A 20,735-nucleotide genomic window follows, 5' to 3' on the forward strand; every position below is an offset into this window, starting at 1 on the left:
CCATCAGTTCCGAGAAGAGCACAGACACACTAGAAAGCAGGCTGCTCTCAGTGCTTTTCCTTTTTTAACACGGTGTATTTATACACAAGAGAATGCAGCTCACATGTAGTATCGACCCAGGTTGGAGAGACTGCACTTCACCACAGAGGACATAGAGAGAAGGCACATGCTTCTAAAAGCTTTTTCTATGCTAGCCTTATTCTGTACCCTGAGGACAATATGAAGTCTAAAGGGGATGCTGGATTTCGGGGCAGAATGACTTAACTAAAGCTTGCAGTGGGAATGAAAAATATTAAAAATGTTACAGTAAAAACCACAGGTCCAGCCAAGACTGAAAGTCCATTGTGTTATGCACTGTGCAAACCCATGAACATGAAAAGGTATTTCAAAAGGTTTGCAATTCAATGAGTAAAGAGAGATGATCCATAGTATTTTTAAGGCCACATATAAAAAATTGCCCAGAAATATACCAAGAAATGGGTTTTTGTATTGTTGTTGCAAGCTTTATGTTTTCTTTAGATGGAAACTATCAAATTAATTATTCTTATCTGCTTTTTGAAACTGAAAAAACTGTGACTTTATGTACATATGTTGGGAAAAGGGATATTGGGAAAAACAGAGGCAATGATGAGCAGGAAACAGGATATTCCAATATGCTCTTAGGATTACTGATTATAAGTAACTGACAAGACAGGCAAACTTTCCACAGCCTCAAACAGCTGTACCACTGCCCCGTCCACAAGGAAATTCCACTCTCTGCTTCCTCTTCCAAGGGTATGCTGTGCTGGCCAGCAGGTAACTGCAGTAAAGGCATTGCTCAGGTCTGAGAACAGGATACTGTGGTGTACAGCAGCACTGCCCGCTGGCTCAAGCTTGGAGAGCACCAAGACAGCTGTCTGTATCATGGTACATTTTATTTCTAAAGCTCAAAATGTTCACACCAAACCAGCTCAGCTGTATCTGTAAGGACATCATAAAAATCAGAAGCACTAGAAGCACTATCTTCCCACACATCAAATGTTCAAGACAACCCTATAGTAAAATCTTTGTTTCCAGATTTGAGCAACCAAGACTAAGCACTTGGTACCAAGTGGAATTGATTAAGAAGTGGTAATAATTATAAAAATGCTTGCTGAAGTAAATGAACAAAAGGACAAGATGGGCTAGGTCCTACAGTTGTCACCTCCTTTCTGCCATTAACATCTCCTTATACATTTGATAACCTGGAACTATCTGCAACCCACATTATACATGAGGAGGCCATGTGGCAGGAGAGACCTGGGAACACTGGAAAATCTATTACTTCTCAGAAGACTCTTAGCATATGCATTTTTTTAACTCTGTCCTGTCTGAAATGGGGACAGGGATAGCAGCATAACTTCTGTACAAGGCCCCAGTGTAGCTCAACCCACTTCATACAGCAATAGCCACTACAGCAAACCCCTAGAGAAAACAGCAGAATAGAGAGGAAGCAATAGGAACAAACAGCTCATCCAGTGAATTGGGAAGAACTCAGAACCCAAGTCATCTGCTCCTCCTGAGTCTCAACACTGCTGCTGTTCTCTCACTCAGTTCAGCTCAAAAGAGCGAGCATCTCCAGCCACATGCAAAGTCCCCTCAGCACCAATTTCCACAGGAACTCAGAAGAACTGCTCAGGCCTTTGCAGAGCCCAGCCTGAGCAGGGTCAGTGCCCATCTGCTCCTGCTTTTACCTTGCCCATGACTCACACAACACTTCTCATCCCTGCAGGCAGCTCTTTATGCAGTCCATGTTCTCTGCAGACAGTTACTTGCGACTAAGTCTACGCATGCAAGGTGGCAAGGCAAAGGTTGGCTTTCCAAAAGTGTCGAATGTCTAGACTAAAGGAGCTCCTGAACTATACTCTGAAACACAGGGACTGCCCTGAAACATGGTGCAGCTCAGCATGGCATCCTGGAATGGAGCAAATCCTTCCTTCTACCTTGTAATCCAAGAGCTCAGCACTGCTGCTTCAATGCAGCAGCCACAGAGACCATTTAGGTGAAAAACTAGAAAATACATGAAGTGCAAACCAAGGGATTTTGCAGGTTTTTCCATAAGAGGAGAAAGAAGGCTTTAGCTTTCAGAGACACAGCATTTAGAAATACACTAGTTGCTGGTTTAGAGTCACTTGCTGGACACTGTTGGCAAAACAACCAAGCTGAGGGCAAATTGATCTAGTATAGCAAATCTGTATAAATTTTTTATTCAACAACCCTGAATTATGGGTTAGAAGAAATAAACAAAATCTAGAAACTGCACCTACAGAAGACCCAATCTTTCAACAAAGACAATCTCTCTATCGTCATTTGATGTGTTGCACAGGTAAGAATTTTTTACAAACTCTGGCAAAACTCACTTGCTAGATCTTATACAAGAAACCAAAAAGTAACCTGCCATCTTTGAAGCTGCTAGATGTTGCAGGAAAGAGAAGCCAGTATTTTTAGCTGACTCTACACAATGCTTTTGTTGTCTTGCTCCACAGCCCAACCTTGCAATCATCTCATGCCTATAGCCACCTCCAAAAGTACACTCTGACCTGCCATTGGGTTCTTTACTTAGCATGAATTAGCTCTGAATTTTTTTTAACCAATATTCTTTGTGCATCTATGCACATGAGTGCATACATATTGTGTGGATTTATTTTACACAACACTTCAAAATAAAATAAAAATATGTGCTAATGGCAAGTCAGAAACCTCTGGTAAATGCTCTCTTCCCACTTCCAGCAGCTTACTGGAAATAACATCAATTCAGCAGTCCATGGCAAGTGAAAGTATGAGTTAGTACATGTTAGCTAATTCAAAAAGCCTTCTACAAATCTAATAATTATACTTAATTTCATATACAAAGGTCAGCATTAAATTCTCTACAGTTTTGTATTTCAACAGATTAAAACTTCAGCAATAATTTACTGAACATAAGAAATAATACCACAACATTAATTACCTGCAAACAGCAACACTCTACAGATTTTAGCAGGGTGTATTGGAAGCTATACAGTATTTTAGCTAGTGCACACACACTTCAGCCATTTTTAGACCATATCATTAAAAGAGAAAAAAAAAAAAAACACATTCTAAACCTAACAATTTCTTTCAGTACTCTAAGTCAAAATAAATGCAATTTAGTTGAAAAGCTAAATAATTTCCACTTGTGAGAGAAGAGGAAGTAATAACTGTAACTGAGGTTGAAAAGCAGTGAAGCAGCCAGCTTAGAGCAACACCACAATGGTTTGCACAAAAAACCAAGGCTGAGCCAAAGACTTCTTAAAAGGCATTACTAAACAATTGTATCTCAACAGTGCACTGCCATGATCCAGTAAGATGTCCTCAAATTTCAGTATGGGTGTGACAGAAGAAGGGGATATTTATCCCATAATGATCCTGGCTTCCCCACCTCTAATCTGCAGGCCAGGCTGACAAACCAAAAGTGACAGAAATGCCACACGAGATGAAGCAGATTGGGTGATTACTAAAGAATAGACCTAAAAAGGCTGGCTAGCCTATGAAAAGGGAAAGAATATGCTGGCATCATTGCTTACACTCTAAAAAAAAGCCTGTACTATTAAAATGTAGGGGAATACTGCGAGATGCAAGGATGTAAGATTACTTTAAAGCACAAATGGGAAAAACCTAATACTTCCAATGCTCGTGTGCAAGCATATCAGGATTTGACCCTCTGAGCTCATAATGTCACACCTAGATCTATTAATTTCGATGTTTATATTGACAGGCTGAAAACAACTCCATCACTTCCCTCCTACTGGGCCTAGCACTTAAATATTTAAAATACTTGAAAAATGCATCCAAAATCCACAAAATCAGGCAACATTGATCCTAACATTCTGGAAGTGGAAGAGAAAGTCTGGTACACAAAGAGCAACCTGAAACAGCATCCCACTGACACAATGCTGTCATACCTCTGCCTTACAAAACTATAATGGATTTTGAAAAAAAACATGATACACCAAACAACTGCTACCAATGGTTTAATTTTCATGCAGGACAGTAACAACTAAAACTAATAATCCCGATTTCATGTTTCTCAGGTGCACAACAGCTAGACAGAAGGAAGCACCAGCCCCAGCAGCAGGTGCATTTGTGCAATGGAAGGCACAGAACATGTGCGTGGGGCTGGGGGCAAGCGGGTGTGGGAGGGTGGGACGGCAGGGGGCATTCGGGAATGGGAAGAACTTGGCTGTCCTCAGCCATGTGGGTTTACCACACTGAGCCACGTCTGGACAGTGCAGCTGCAATTTATAAAAGCTGAGGCAGGCCAAGGCAAGTGGCATCCCCTTCAGCTGCCAAATTCCAGGCAATTAGAGCCACTGGCAGCCTCGGCTCCCTGGTGGGTGCCCAGACAGAGGCACAGCAGCAGGGAAGAGCCTGTTACTGGGGTAGGGAGAGGAGGAGTGCTGCTTTATGGCAGCATGGTAAATCAATTGCATTTTTTTATTTCCACTGCTGAACATTATTATGCTCTCTGCATGGCTTTTATGAATGTTTGCCCTACCATAATCTATTTGCCAGAAATCAATAGTCTCTTATCCTTGCAAACTAGTAACCAGTGTCACCATCTTTCCAGCTTGCAGATCAACTAGCATTGTCCACTGCATCCAGAGCAGGAAACCTGGTTTCTTAATTGTCACATTTCATACAAATCTTCAGCTAGGAAAGCAGAGAAATACTTCTACTGCAAGGCAGCTGCCAACAGCTTTTAAATCAAAGCCTGTGTCTTAAAATACATTTTTCCATTGAGCAGGTACAGAGGTACCATTACAGGCCCTCATTAAAGGAACAGTTCCTACCAGGAATAGCAGCATTTTGAATTGCCACATCAGGATGCACTGGGGTGGTTTACTATCAAGAGAATTAGAAGGAAGAGAAAGATGCTCTTACATAATTCCTAGGACAGTAGCAAAAATTGCTATTCTAAATGTAAATAATATAGAAAGGACCAAATATGAAAGGTGTTAAACAGCTATCTAACAGTTTTAAATACAAACAAACTTTTAACTCTCATGAGAAAAAAGAAAAGCTGAAGAGATGTAATTAAATGTAGTACATGTAATTAAAACATTTAAAGATCCACAATACTCTACATATCTCATTGCTATCTCCACAAATTCCTGTCTTCCTCTATCAGCCCTCTGCTGAATAACCAGATTCCAGTCTCCAACCTTTGCTCCAAAGTTCAGGGCAAGCTCCCTAGAAATTCTTCTTCTGGATTGTTGTTTGCTTTTCCTTGTAATTCTTTCTTCTTTCCTACAGAACCTCCCAAAGCAGGAATAATGTTTTAAGGTAACATATATATATATGCCCCTAGCCTCCATATTCTTCCTAATTTGGCTTTTGCTTGGTTTTAAATTTTTCTCTACTGTAAAGGGGATAATAACTATCTTTTCACCTTCCCTTACTTATCTCCATTTACTGTTTATCCTCCTATTATGTATCTTCCAGCAGGCAGCATCTGTGAAACAGCACTTCTGACCCCCTCCTGACTTATGTGCAGCTGTGGGGGTTGTATGGAGGAGCTCCACTGGGGCTGGCTTTCAGAGCTTCAGACTGCTCCCTCTGACCCTTATTGAAATAAAAATGTATTGTCCAGGTGATGGTGCCTCAGGGTCTTCCAGAAAATCTTTAGGAAGAAGGGCTTGCTCATCACCCAGAATAGAGGGTATCTTCTTTGAAAAACAGCAGCCTTTACTGGGACACACACGACTGCAGGAGGTTCTCTGCTCTACGCGAGAAAGTAAATCCTTTTTTCGTCCCACTGACATGGACTATATTTTAGGAGAAGTTCCTATGACTGGGTGCTAAATAACCCTAAAACTTTAAATAGCCAAGAAGTCCACAAGTAGTGCAGGTAAGAGCTTCTTTCCTGTCTACAGCCCTGAAGAAAGAAACCGAGAGTGGGTTTATATACAACTTCTGAACCTTTATCAGAAATGAGCTCCAGTTCCTGCACACACATGTGCCCTCGCTGCCTCGCTGAAAAGCATCTGCCACAAACCCAGCACAGAGGTGACTGCACCCACCAAGCACTGCCATGCTCACTGCCCAGCTTCCATCCCCTCCTGGGGCCATCACTGAGCCAGAGCAGAAAAGATCACCTCATGTTCCTGCCCAGCTCTGCAGCAGGTTAGAACTCCATCTATTTACAGGAATGCCTTTTCCTGTGACCATCTCTGAGCACAAAGTGCAAAATGCAACCTTGCTACTGCCCCAGGCAGTCACAGGAGAGGAAGCACCACTTGCTGCTCCTGTGAGCAGCCCCCATGCTTTGTCCTCAAGGGACTCTGTTGCTTTCTAATACCCTTCTGCAAACGGGCAAGTGCCAATTTCCACTCAGACCTAGTAAATTTTATGCTTGTAATTCCTGGTTGGTGAAAAGAAAATAACAGTCTTGTCTGTGAAAAGCTCAGGGTTGGTGGTACAAACAGAGAATTGGGAAGCCGCTTTGAGTAGCTCTGGATCCATCAGGCTGGGTTCAGATTATACCTCTGCAAAGCCATAAAACTGCTTCTGTGGGGGAGAGCCATCATTCAAACGACAGCCTGAGATAAACCACAATCTGATGGCTGTCACAGTCCCTTTGACACCAACACTTACCATCTCTTAGTGTTTACAGACTAATCAGTTTAGCCTTCCCAACTGGCTGCATACAAGGCAGCTGCTCATCATGACTTGCATTTTCTTAAAGCTTCACAGTGCAGACATCCAGGGCTCTGCCATTTCTTCCACTCCTCGGTCTCAGACTACCCAAAAGGATAAAGAAAAATACATCCATCTATACAATTTCTGTGTGGTGCTCATTTCCAGGGAGTGCTTAGAATTTCACTAGCTATTGGTTTAAGAACAGCCTTTCATATAATCCCAAATGTTAACAGCAACTACAGTAACAATTAATTTAAAATAAATAATTACAGAAATAGTTTTTAAATACTTATATTACCAAATTTTAGAAAGGTTTTCTCAGACACTGAAGTTCATATACTTATAATATACACAGGCATCTTGCTTAATATCTAACTTTTTTAAATAAATAAATTATATAAATAGGCTTCTTTGATTGCTCAGAGCATCCATCATTAAGTACTGGGGCATAGCTTTAGGCATAATTGTACTACTGAATTCATCAGCTGCCTAATCATCATTCATTTTGCATCTATTTCTGCTAATTAAAAAAACTCCTAACAACTTTTACATAAATACTGTATTTGTTCTCCACAAAGACAGAAGCCTAATTTACCAGTGATTAACTGATTATCTAATTTGATAACTGTCACTCTGTAAAGACCAGCACCCAGAGCCACCAGGAAAGGCCAAGCAAAGTCTGTCAAATCTTACCTACTGTCCCTCACACTTGTCTGAGACGGGCAGCAAGGGTGGCAGCCCTGGCACAGGCTGTGCATACGGGCTCTGCTGATCCTGCTGGCTGTAAAGGACAGGTCCTCAGTGGAAAACCTCCCACAGCTTCTGGGAGTGCTCAGACAGGGACTAAATGACCCAGTTGGAGACCAGAAACCTGCTGGCCATTAAAAAATCTGTCAGGGACACTACACAGCACAAGAGTTCAGGGTGGTTATGCAGCCTTGCAAGACCCTCGGCAGCAAGTTGGAAATTAACTTCAGTGTGTTCCCTCTGCCCTCATCCTTCTGCCTGAAGCCCAATATAATGCAGACTGCAGCAGCATTCCCTCTGCTTAGACCCCTGCTAACACCAAAATCTTTCCGTTTCAAAGAACAGCTGTCAGCATTTAAAGATCTGCCTGGCCAGCACTTGGAAGCAGAGGAGGAACTGCCTCAGGTACCACCTGATCTCTCCAGGTGCACGTGCCCTGCTGAGAGCAGAACCCAACAAAACCGCATCCCATCCCCAGCAGCTCCCCAGGCCTCCAGGGTGAATTGCAGCACTCTGGAGGTGATGCAGAACAGCCCTACGAGGGGCAGCTTTTTGTTTTCCTCATAACGCCATTATGTTTAATTGGGAAATAAAATAACTTGAGAAATGTACCTATAGCCTGTACAATTTCCTGACTTTACACCAATTTCCATGCATAGCTGTTGCCAACATTGTCCTGGTTCCAGAGGTACATACAGTACAAGCAGCTGTTAAAGCAAGAATGAACAAGGGTAACAGCACCAACATTAATCTGGTAGGCAAGTGCTGTTCAGCTCTCCATAAATTGTCTATTAGAGTATTAATTAGAGACATTACCACTCCCAAACCCTCCACTCCCTGCAGGCGACAGCAGGATAGGCAAATTATTTCCACAGGCAGGGACAGGTATTTAAGATTATTACGGCACCTTGGATTTTTGTAGCTACGTATTTCAAAAGCAAAAGAGGAAAAACCAGCATAATCATATTCACTTTTGATAACAGGTGAGCAATGACTTTTAAAGATTCCTTTTTTTGACCAACACCTCAAATAGGAGAGGAGGTAGGAAGGAGAATTTATGTCAGCTATGGAGCTGCATGGTCATCTATCTGCTTTTTTCATAAACTGGACAAAAGAGAGAATTGGGTATTTCCTGAAGTGCTTTTCTTGCCATTACTGAATGCAATTCCCATCCCAGGGAAGGCATGTACAGCCTGTTCCCAGCAACTGACCAGGAGAGTACATAGGCACCATTCCCAAAGCATGGTTCTGTGGCTATCACCGTACACATTTACTGCATGATAGAGGACCAAACCAGACTAGGGTCAAACAGCAACCCTGCTGTTTTTCTTGACCAGTACTGACTCACAACATGCAATCCTATGATACTTTTGAAGGCATAATAGAGTTTGTCCCAATCAAAATTTTCATTATGAAGCAATAAATTACGTTCTTAGACATGTAACAGAGACAAAATAAATCCAGTGCATTTTTGAAACTCTAACCTAGGGACATAAAACAACAACTGACACATAACTTTATACGCTACAGCCGTGCACTGCATTTTAAAGGTACTGATGTATCTGATGAGTAAGATATATACATTTTTGCTCAAGTGGCTCATGCTGATTTGTGGATTGCAGAGCTGTGTAGAAGTGCTGGGCTGAAGCTGAGGAAGAACAATTTTGATACGTGGATCAATGCAACTGAAATGTTCAGGGTTCAATGATGTTTTTCTAAATTTTACAGCTAAGTCAATGAACAGTCTGTATGCAGGAAATGGGGATGTCAGGCTCTAACTCTGCCATCTATTATTACACAAATTATAGTCCCCTTCGGCACCTGCAGCATTTATCCACAAAAAAAGGATATTCTTGGATATTCTTCCCAACTTATTTTGATAGTAAACACTCTAGGCAAAGGCAGCCTGTTCCTGAGCACAACTACAGCTCCTAAAATGACAAAGAAATCTTGAAGCTGCTGGGCTGTAAACCACAGTGGTAAACCTAGGGTAATTTACATAAAAAATGCCTGAGATACTGGCTAAAATGTGTACTTCCAACTAGAAGCAACTTGAAAAGGTATAAAGTAAATTAATTTAACTTAATGTAATATAGTTAATGTATAAATTAAACATAAATTCAGACCTGAATTTCAAATCACACTATTAAGCATGGTGCTAATGACCTGAACCAGAATAATACAAGTTTTAATACAAATTACTACATTTTTGTTGTTCCTCTTTAACACAAAAGTTGTATTACTGGCTACTTAAAAAAACCCAAATCTGTCAGTAAAAAGATACATGCTTAGTTATGATGTTGGAATTATATTTTAGAATTACATATAATATCTAAATATATACCCAGGTCATCAGAAGAAATCATAGTCATGAACATTTAATTATAATATTCCTCAATGGAAGCAATTTCTATTTAATACCATTGTACAATTACAAATTGTACAACAGTGTTGCCGGATATTATAACAGACTGAAAAGAACAATTTAAACTTCCAAGAATTTTTGCAACAGCATTTCATGACATAGCATATCTCTTAATATCCTCATTTTATTACCATTACAATATTAAAACTTGAGGGTTCCCCAAAAGGCATGTAAAATCTGAAAACAAAGAAATAAATCACAGACGGAATTTAGATAAAGTGTTCTTCTCTTTGCTATAGAAAAGTGAAATACATACACAACTGGAATATCTATTTCTTCTCATTTACTAAGCCATCTTCTGCACCTCTCCTGTCAACTCTTCAGAGGCACTGCCTGAATCTTCTTTTGGATGTTACATTTGCTAGTGAAATCACTGATGGACTGAAGCCAGTGGCAAAATTCCTACAGCAACTTAATGGGACCAGAAATTTGATTCTGAACATTCATAATCTCCTCTCTTAACTTTTCAAGTGGCAAAGTCATTCCCAAGTATGAATTTCTTTTCAGAAGTGGTTGACATCCTCCCACCCCAGCAGCAATAGAGCTTAACACATGCAATCACATATGGTGCTCAAACATCCCTGCCATCTGAAATCCAACAATTAATAGTTACCAAGGAACTGGAAGGGGTTTTGACAAGGCAATATTGCTGAAATGCATTATCGACTTAGATTTTTATAATCCTTTGAAATGCATGCCTGAATTGCAAAAGAGAGCCATCAGAAATCCATACATTTTTTAGGTCTCCAAAAGCTGTAACTCGTGAACTCATGGTATATTTCAAATCCTTTACACTTAGCAGGAGAAAGCAATCAAAGAGATGCAAGAATAATAAGGATTAACATGTTTGCTCTTTCTTTAAATGGACTGAGTCCCTGCAAGGGTTTTGTACAGCAATTAGCTCCAGCCTAAAAGAAGCTAAGACATCTATACCACATTTTCATATCCTCCTTGCCAAACCAGACACTGTATTCTGAGCTCTTCATTTCTAAATCAAGTTCACTTCTAAATATATCCCGTCACGCATGCACACAAAGGGCACACACCTGTAGTCTTCTACCACTGGCTAGCTCCACTCCTGTGCCAGAGGAAGGGAAAGGTAGCTGCTAGGACCTGGCTGCACAAAAGCTCTTCCAGTGATGGGGGCTCATTCCCAAATACAGCCAGTGAAGAGCACAGACTTGTAGCAGATGGACAGAAAAGGTCCCTGCATGGGGCAGCTTTTCACTCTGCCCGCTGGCCTCAGCATGCAGCCGCTCTGTGCTCCTTCCAAGCTGCTGACACAAAGCCACACCAGGCAGGAATACCACCCCCCCCAGATCCCCACATCCATCTTTCGCTACAGACACCACCAGCACATTGCTGGGGAGCCCTGTGGCAGCTGTGAACAGGCAGGGAGGTTTCCTTCACAGGGTGAGGAAGTGTTACATCGGACTGCATGTGACTTGGCTTCAACCTTGAACTGTGCCAGGGGAAACTGAAAGAGCCTTCCAAAATGTTTGGACTGGGTAATCCTGCTCCTGGAGGTCTCTCCATGCCTCAGGCAGATGGCAAAACCAGTTTCCAGTCTGCAGGTGCAAAAGAATCAAGCCAGAACTCTTCAGACACTCGGCAGACATTTAAGATCCCTGAGTGGACTCTGCCCTGACTGTGTGTGCCAATAACCCCGTGCCTCCCCGGGGACTCATGCTGCCATCCTCAGCTGTGCTCAGCTCAGCTACTTGACATGCTGCTGCCCCAAGTTAATACGAGGCATCATCCAGGGATCAGCACTCACCCCCTACTCCGGGAACAAAAAATGCAAGTACTGAGCCAGACATGCAAAATCAGACAAACTACCTGAACTCCACTAGCAGCTTAAAATAACTTGCCTGCCTCTGGAAGAAATCTGGGAGCTTTCATGCAGGCTGTGGGGAAGGTGATATGCAAAAAAAAAAAGAGTGCTGTGTAAAGTAAGTTCCTCCGTGTCCTCATCTGTGTTTCACTCTCATGCAGTCTTCACTTTGTGCTATGGCCAACCATCCCTCTGAAGACCATAATGCACATATGGAGAAATATGGAGAATACATACTGTGAAGCTCCTGTTCTTAACACTGCATGTAAAATGAAGCTGAAAGAGTGAGGTTTTTGCTAATGAGACAATCCAATGGCTCACTGCTGTCCTAAAAGCTGGTTCCACTCCTGGCCATGCTCTTCGGCTGCCAACCTTGTCTTAAATAAAAAAAAAAACTCTGTCATTTAACAGACTACAGAAACCTATTCACTTTAGCTCAGCAAGGACTCAGAAGGGTGGATGTCTTAGGGCAGTTAGTGAGTTGATTCAGCTAAATCAGGAGGACCTAATGGTGGGCAGCTTGCCCATACTTGCCCAGCTAGGAGAGCTGACCTACTCAAGGGGATGCAGTGCAAACACAAGGGCAGCTCAATCTTCCCCTTAGTTGGCGGCTTTAGTTATCTTACAGAACTTCACTGATAAATGCTAGGTCACGACCATCCCACAACTCTTTCCTTTAAGCTGACCTATAATACTTCCACTACTGAAAATATAAATAAGGATTAAAAGGACATAGGCTTGCTCCCTTATCCAGTTCATCCTACACCTTCTCCTCAAAGTGCAGACCTTTATTAGAACATCAGCAAATGTGTTTATATATTTCCTTGCACAATAGTACCCTATCTTTAGTTACAAAAAAAGACTGACAGTAAAGCAGACAACATTTTTCCGGCCATTAATATACAATTCTGCAGTTATGTTAACCTCTCAACTCTCTTGTAGACCAATACACTTAGAATAGCAAAAGCCTTTTTGTACCTAATATTTCCTGACCTGGAGTTAAACTCTGTCAAGTTCTGCCCATTTCCTCTACTAAAATGGCTGACATCCCAGCTTTTATCTTCTTTGATGCTTTCTTTTTCCAAATAACAGCCCAACCAAACTGCCCAGAAACTTGCTTTTTATGTGTTTTACAGATTACCACATGGTCTTAAGTACACAGACAGAAAAGAGGGACTGAAAAAAAGTACCCTACAACAACCTCATGTTAAGTCTTAAAAGATTCTGATTTCTCTGGGCACACTCAAGCTCCTACTCATGGGAATACCACGTAGACAGCAAGGGCAGGAGAAAAAAAATTCCAAAAAATCAGACAAAAAAATTCACATTTTCTGTAAACTTCCACATGTTTTTATATTCTTGCATTTGAACTTTCTGATGAACAAAATCAGAAAAACATCTTCCTTCTTGTTCTTCTAATTATTCACATTTAATCTCAGTAGAAAAACAATTCTTTCAAAATCCAGTATTTGAAATAATGAAAAGTAGCATTCTAACACACAATCCAATGATTTTAAAAATTCTGTAAAATTTTAAAAATTTTGTAAAAATTCTGTATTTCAACAATGATTTAGCTAAAAACAATTTCAACAGTTCACTGTTAATCTTCCTATGCTACCACAATTACAGTTTCTCCTTGTACAACATACAATATTACATGTGTTGTTGCCAGTGACAGATTGCCTGTACCTTTCCAGTAAGGCTACACCAGGCTTCAAAAATATACTCTGGCTCAGAAAATCTGGCACCTAAAAAGCTCACGAGAAGATAAAAGTTTGAAATACATAGATAATTGATATTAGACAGAAAGCAATGGCCAAAAGCAGCCCAGAAGGCACACGGCTGCCCCACGACTGCTGCAGCAACTCTCCACATGGGCTAAACAAGAATAGTAGTAGCAAGGGGAATGGCAGGCGAGGTGGGAAGTTTTCCAGGACGAGATTTACAGTCCAGCTATTTAAATATACCTTGCATAATAGCAGATGAAAAGGGGTCAGTACTGGGACAATACTCTGCCAGACTCAGATTATAATAATAAAGCAGGCAGCTTGAATACATGAAGTACAATTTAGACACTACTATGGAAAGAATTCTTACTTTTTCAGCACCATGTGGACTTTTTTGTCATTTTGAGAAACCTTTATTTCATTTCCACCCTTCTGTCCCTGTAAAGAGTTATAAAAATTGGTAGCTGGGGAGGAGGAAGATTAAAAAATTGCAAGAAAACAAGCAGGAAAAAGCAAAAAGAACAAAAGGGAAGGCAATGTGATGCACCAGTTATTCTGAGTGTGTTTACAGAAGGTGAGTGGTAGGATGAGGCTGTGAGCAGAAAAGCAGACATCCCTGTTTTCTCAGCCAGCAGGGCTCTCTGGCAGCTCTGGCCAGGATCACACCACTGACCCTAGTAAGATTATTCCCTCCATCACTTGTGGATGTGAGTGCTGCTCTTTCTCTGTCCTCTTGAGAGGTCACCGTCACTCACAGGCTTCTCCTGGGCCAGGATTAATGGAAAAGGTTTACAGAACCCAGAAAGGAAGGTGGGAACAGCCACAGTTACTCCCATCAATCACAAAATTAGTGTCTCCTGAGTCTCTCCCAGCTGTATTCATCAACTCTCGGGTTTGTTTTTTTTCCACAGAGCTGTGAAAAATCAATGAGATTTGTGCTGCAAGCTGATCATTATGACAGGAAAAGCTCTGCAATGAAATTGATTTGTGTAACTCTAACACCACTACTTAAACTCCCCCACAACTTTAGGGGGCAAACACTCAAGAACTAAGACAAAGGTGTGAGGGCTAAACCTCCTAAGTTGAGTCTTCCTTATCAAACAAAATTAGCTTTTAAACCCATTCAAATGAAAGTAAAACAGCAGAAATGTGGAGTGAGGAACAGTTCAGTAAATGAATGAAACCAGATGAATACATTTTATAAATTACATGCAGCAGCAAAGATTAAAGATTCTGATCTGTCCCCTGTGTTTCGTCCTCATTTCACCTCTCCTCACAAGTGTAGCACTTGACTAGCTGTATTTCCATAAAATCTCAAACACTAAATATGGAAAGTCTAACATGAATATGGAAAAGAAAAAGCCATAATGAGAACCAAAAAAGCTGGCTATCATTTTAACCCACAACTAATAGTTAAGTAGCTTGCACCAAAATAAGTCCACCTGAATCAAGTGCCTTGGTCGGTTCAGCAGGTGCACCACACAATAGACAAAGCACTGAAGCAGGAATTGAGAGCTGTTTTCTGCCCTTGGCACTTCACTTTTCAACATGATTTGTGACAAATTATGTCTCTTGTGGAAGGAAAAACAGAGACCCACAACTGCTGACTCAAATGCTGAAGTTTTAGGGCACAGACTGCCTGCTGCTTTGCATGAGCAAGATGGGGGTCCGCCTGCCAGTGAAGATTAGTCATTGCTGTAATACCACTTGTAATGAAAGAACTAAAGAGGGTCTCATCATTTAAAACACTTGGAGCTGCAGCTACAGACAGTGCTGAGCTCCTTGAGGGAAATGGCACATACACACCAGAACTCCATGTTTGGTATCTGCAGTGACATCAAACAGCACACACCAAGCAAGACCACACACATGTTCCAGCATTTGGAATCAAGACAGTACAAACTCCCATCACAGTACTGCACCTGATTAACAGATACAGTGTGCATCTGAATGGCATCTACCTGACTCACAGGAACAACCAAGTACAAGTCCAGACACATGTGAGATTAGAGGTACAAAAACTCTCACTAAATCCCACAAGAATCCCACATCCCTTTTACTCTTCCACTAGTTAGCTGTATTACTAAATCTCTTCAAACCCTAACCTGAACTAGCAGAAACTATTATATAATAAGATACTGTATAACAGTTAAATAATGACAGTTGTCACTTATTCAATAAAGTCTTTTTAAAAAACCAAAACATACAAACCCCATTCAGTTTCATTAGATTAAATAACCTCATCAGACAAGCTTTGTCTCCACTACCATTAATACCAGGAGATTCTGAACACATTTCAGGAACAAAGTGACCAAGCCCACCATAATGGTTTGCTTTGCTTTCAATCTGTTTAGCTGTCCTTCATTCTGGGTCAATTTGTACTTATTCCTAGAGAAAATGCACAGAATACAACCAGAAGAGTAGATCTCACACGACACAAATGTCTTCACCATAATTCTTTTTCTCCTATTAAACCATGCTAGTAGAGCTCAAAGATCGCACTCACCACTTGTCAAACATCAGGAAGGCATTGTGCAAATGTCATCAAGTGAAGGAGAGAGTTCAATTTCCCCAAGAGACACTTCCACGAGAGAAAATGATAGACTTCATAACAAGTTTGCAATGCAAATAAGCAAGTTAAAAGCCTTAATGGTATGACTCAACACCATTTTAAGTGGGCAGAAGTGTTCTGTTACATCCCATTGCTAATTTCTTCTTAAACATTAATTATACTCTAGTGAGAGGAATTATGTATTTGCAAGCAGGTATCAGTGGCCTGTTGAAACAATCATGCCGTGGTACATTTCATCATAACAACAGAGGAATTTCTGTTCTCTGAGGACCATATTCGTTGGTAAAAGCACATAATGTATAAACGTATTTATAAACACACAAAACGTATCATATAGAATTTTTCGTCTCAAAATTCAGGAACAAAAGAAGCTACAGATATGCAATATTGTATTTAATTTCCATGTTACACATTACATTTCTTTCAGAAGTGACTGGATCAGTGGACCCCTGTGAAAGAAGACAATTCATTCCCATGGAGAACTTTTAAGCATACTTACGAAGGTTTAAATACTGTGTTTGCAGCAAGTAGAAGTTATAGCAAGGAACAGAGTGTAAACAAAACTGAGCCTCAGAGAAAGTGGAAGTAGTTTCTTAGGGACAGAAAAGACTGCAAAGAGTTTTAGGCAACTCAGAAATCCACTGAGTTGGATAAAATCTACTCTCAGGTTAAGACTCACCTGCAAAAACAGAGCAAGTTGCTCATTTTCTTATTTTCACTTTTTTTTTTAAATTTAGCATGCTTTGTATTTCGTTTTTCTGTTTAAAAAGGCAATTATTCCAGTACTTATTAAAATAAGCTCTTGCTTTCAGAAATTAAAAGCTTTTCTGTTTTTTGGAGTAGTTCACCATTGGAAAAGGTCTAGGCATATCCAGCTCTGACCTCCAGGTAATTCAGTGTCCTCTTGGTTCCCTAGCAAAAAGATAATACATAGCAATCTAGCTTGGTCCTAGAACCAAAATGTCAAATGCACAGTGGCTCGAATTCTTTGTAACGAGCTACTAGCTACACAGGTATGTAACAAGCCCAAAATATTACCTCAAATGCTTGAAATCATGACCTTGTCTTTATTTCAGAAGTCAGACTACTATCAGACTGGATTTTGCAGCATAAAGGAAATTAAAAACCCCGAGAAGGACCTCTAGACCAGGAGATAGCTAAGTGGAAACTCCGTGTGATTTCATAGTCAAAACCAACAGTTTAGTAGGACCAGATTAGAAAGGCTGAGGACAAGGACACCACATCTTACTCACTGTTCAATATACCATTCTTAAAACATAAGAACAAAGAGTAAGGTGCCCAGGTTCATAAGTGGTACCCCTTTAGGAAGTGTGTTTATCCATGCTGCAAGAGCTGAAGTAGTAATACCAAATGCTGGCAAGAGCCAGGTTCTCCTCCTGTAGATCTCAAATGTATGGTTACACTGCTCTGACATGCCCATGCTATTCCCAGAACAATAAATATTTCTGCAAAAGGTTGTGCTGTGTGAACGTACCAGAGGAGGGTAGTATTTGCTTGGGCATCTCTCTATGGCACGCCATTGTGTTGCTTAGGAATGCCCTAAAATAGCAGATCAACTGCTGAACAGTTTTGCTAATCTGCATGTCAATGATTTACTCAGTCTGAGAAATGTGTTGGTCCCATACAAGTCTACTATCAGGTTTTGACCCTTTTTTTCCTCTACAGATGACTATCAATTTGGAAGAGAATAATGGGCAGTGAACCTTCAGCTCCCTCAACATGAAAACTTCTGATGGAAAGGTGTCTTTTAACGTACAGCAGAGTGTCTGGTCTCCCACTATAATTGCAGGATATTAGAAGGTGTATTTGGACATTATACAGGGGTGTATTTGGACATTATATAGGGGGACAACAAGGCAAATTTACTTTCAAGAAAGTCTGCCACTTCTCACTAAAAGATTAACAAAAAATCTTGTACTACTGTGGGACTCCCTTTTTCCTTTCTATGAAAGGACATTACCACTTCTTATTCTTCTGTTCCCGCATTAACATGAAATCTAGAGGTTTGAAATCTCAACAATTATGAAAGTAATCAAAATTTACAACCAAAATAAGATTAGAAACTGGTTAAATTAATATACCATGCTATTTTCCTCAAACAGCAAAAGCTAGAGGCCTGCTGAAACGCAGCATTCTCATCACAGCAGCCAGTGTTCTGTGCTTTATGCTGCTCTAGCAGCTGCAGCCCATCTATTTGTTTTATTTGGCCTTTTGAACATCTGCATAACTTGCATTCTTCAGATACTAGGTTACTTCTTCCTCTGGATGTGGGGGTGGAGAAAAGGGAAGGGTGACAGAGCCCTACAGCATACCTGATTTTGAAATCCACCATACCTGAAGTCAGATACAAACTTCCAAGCTTTAGATATTTCATACTCCGAAAAAATGAAGAAAAAAAGTATTTTTTTTTTCAGGTACAACTTTTAACAATTCACTTCTAGGTATGTATAACAAAATTATTAGTAAGAAAACCACCACAACAACAATGGATTCACAGCTCCAAAAACATTAATTCAGCCAACTCCTATGGCTTAATGGAAGTTATAGTCTGTAAAGAGCTAGGAGAATAATTAACAGATTGCCTCTGACCTAAAGTCTGCTAATTATTACAACTAAGTCCCTTAGCATAGTGATAGCACAACAAATGGGCATAAAACAAGCAGGTCTTGCCATGGATACTGTTTAGACTATTGTAACCACTTTGTTAGAAGTGTGGGTCAGAAACCACCACCTAGAATAATTTGTCCTTTTTTTTTTTTTCCTCCCCAGCCAGTATTCCTCATAGGCTTTACTACTTGCTCAAGTGTTTTGTGACAAACACAGGAAATGAGAGAATGAGAATCACTGACATCAGTGACAGAGGAAGCCAGGCAGTGAGAAGTTTGCAAGATTGTTTGCTACTATAATCTGCCTTTGTGCATGAATTAATACCACACCAAATTGTACTAAGCCCCACCTACAGTCATTACAAAAACCAGCAAAAGCTACCCTATACTCAAAGTCAGTATAATCTACTGAAGGAAAGTACAAATCAAAGCACAGATCAGATTCACAGCCACTGTAAACTACCAGAGTTCCAGAAGATTCACATCAATTTATATAATTTGTCACAAGTCCAAATAATGGTAGTTCACCAAGCCTCTAACACAGACTAGTAAAGAGACTAAGAAAATTAGGGTAGGCAGTGCCAACTCTCCAGGAAAGGACAGGCATACTATAGAAAGGAAGAACCAGAGCTGCAGCAACAGCCATCAGCTTCAGAAGCAGCCATGATTAAATAACACATCAAATTAAACACATGTAAAAACATGCCATATTTCCCACTACAGTCCAACTGCATTTGTTTAATAAAAAATAGTTTTTTCAATAGGCTTCAACTTCTTTCACAGTTACAGCTCATTTCTAGTTAGTCACGAAGATCAGATTACAAACTACCTGGTCTTTTCACACATTGCAACATTCATTAAGAACCGATGACTCCTGACCTTGGATTAAGAAATCTGAGGCAGGTTAGATTGTCAGCCTAAAATGAATGACACTTAATTGCTTCATCGAAACATTAAATATAACTCTGAAGAAATGCTCACATCCACAAAATAATATTTTTTCAACTGCACTGTCTGACCTAATTAAAACCCCTCTACCTATAAATCTTGTCCTGACAATTAAACAGAAATCCCTCTATCTCTTCATTTTTATATTAAATACTAGTTTTAAATTTCTAAAATGGAGAAACATCAAACCAAAATTGTTTCTTGAGGTGATTTATTTCTCATTTTTGCTAAGATTACTTTAATGAACAACTACAGTCCCCAAAAGAAGACAGCAACTGGAGAGAGACATTACAACAGTTCCCATCTCTTTTCATCTGGCAAGCACTTCAAATATCTTTAATTTCCTATAGACACAGGGAACTTTAAAGGAATCCCAGAGAAACTTGTAGACACTACTGAAAATTATCAACAATTGCAGCAGCCTTCTGATTTCAGCCATATTTACCACTCACATCTTCTGTCACATAGGGAAGAGTGGTTGTGAATGACATCAGACATTTCAAGAACCATTTCACACACTTATCTCTTCCCTGAAAACAGCTCATCTCCATACGTGTGAGAGAGCTGGATAAAGCTGAAAGAACTCTTAAGCAACAATGTTTTGCTACTGAACTGGGCAAGTAAAACCTATTACAACAATTGATAAATGACTGAGAAAAGTCTCAGTTAAATTACTTAAAATTTTCTGCATAAAGAATTTTCTGTCTGGGAGAAGTTGTTTTGAGGAGGCAAAAGAAATGCAAGAGAAAACAGATGAATACCTGATCACAGAAGCAATCGATTTGGACCATTTAGGGAACAAATCCAAAACCTGACTTCAATAATGGAAGTGCCACTCAAGTTTAGCTCTTCTCATCCACAAAAAAAACAGCTTTAATGCACAGAGTGTGTGTCAGTATTAGTAGTAACACTTTTGCACTAATGTATAATAAATTACACTTTCTCCTTTCTAAAGAAACTGGGTTTTTTAATCCACTACAATCTGACCTTATTGTGATATCCTAGTACATCAAATGTATGAAGGATTTTGATTCTATCAGTTTTATTTTCCACCCTTTTAGCCTATTTAATTCTATGTAAAATACTAATGAACTCCTTTAAGCAGTCCCTTGACTTCACTGGGACAACATTACCTACACCTCTGTTAGCACAAGCACACATTGAGCACGAGAATGCT

The 20,735-nt window shown here is 40.2% G+C and overlaps 1 protein-coding gene across 5 annotated transcripts in view; it reads right to left on the minus strand.

The window, feature by feature from the left end:
* Nucleotides 1–20,735, minus strand: part of ZMIZ1 (zinc finger MIZ-type containing 1) — a 335,118-nt gene that overhangs the window by 249,422 nt on the left and 64,961 nt on the right. The gene's annotated exons all lie outside the window — the stretch shown is intronic.

Source organism: Lonchura striata, chromosome 7 (assembly GCF_046129695.1).
Source record: "Lonchura striata isolate bLonStr1 chromosome 7, bLonStr1.mat, whole genome shotgun sequence".
NCBI lineage: Eukaryota > Metazoa > Chordata > Aves > Passeriformes > Estrildidae > Lonchura > Lonchura striata.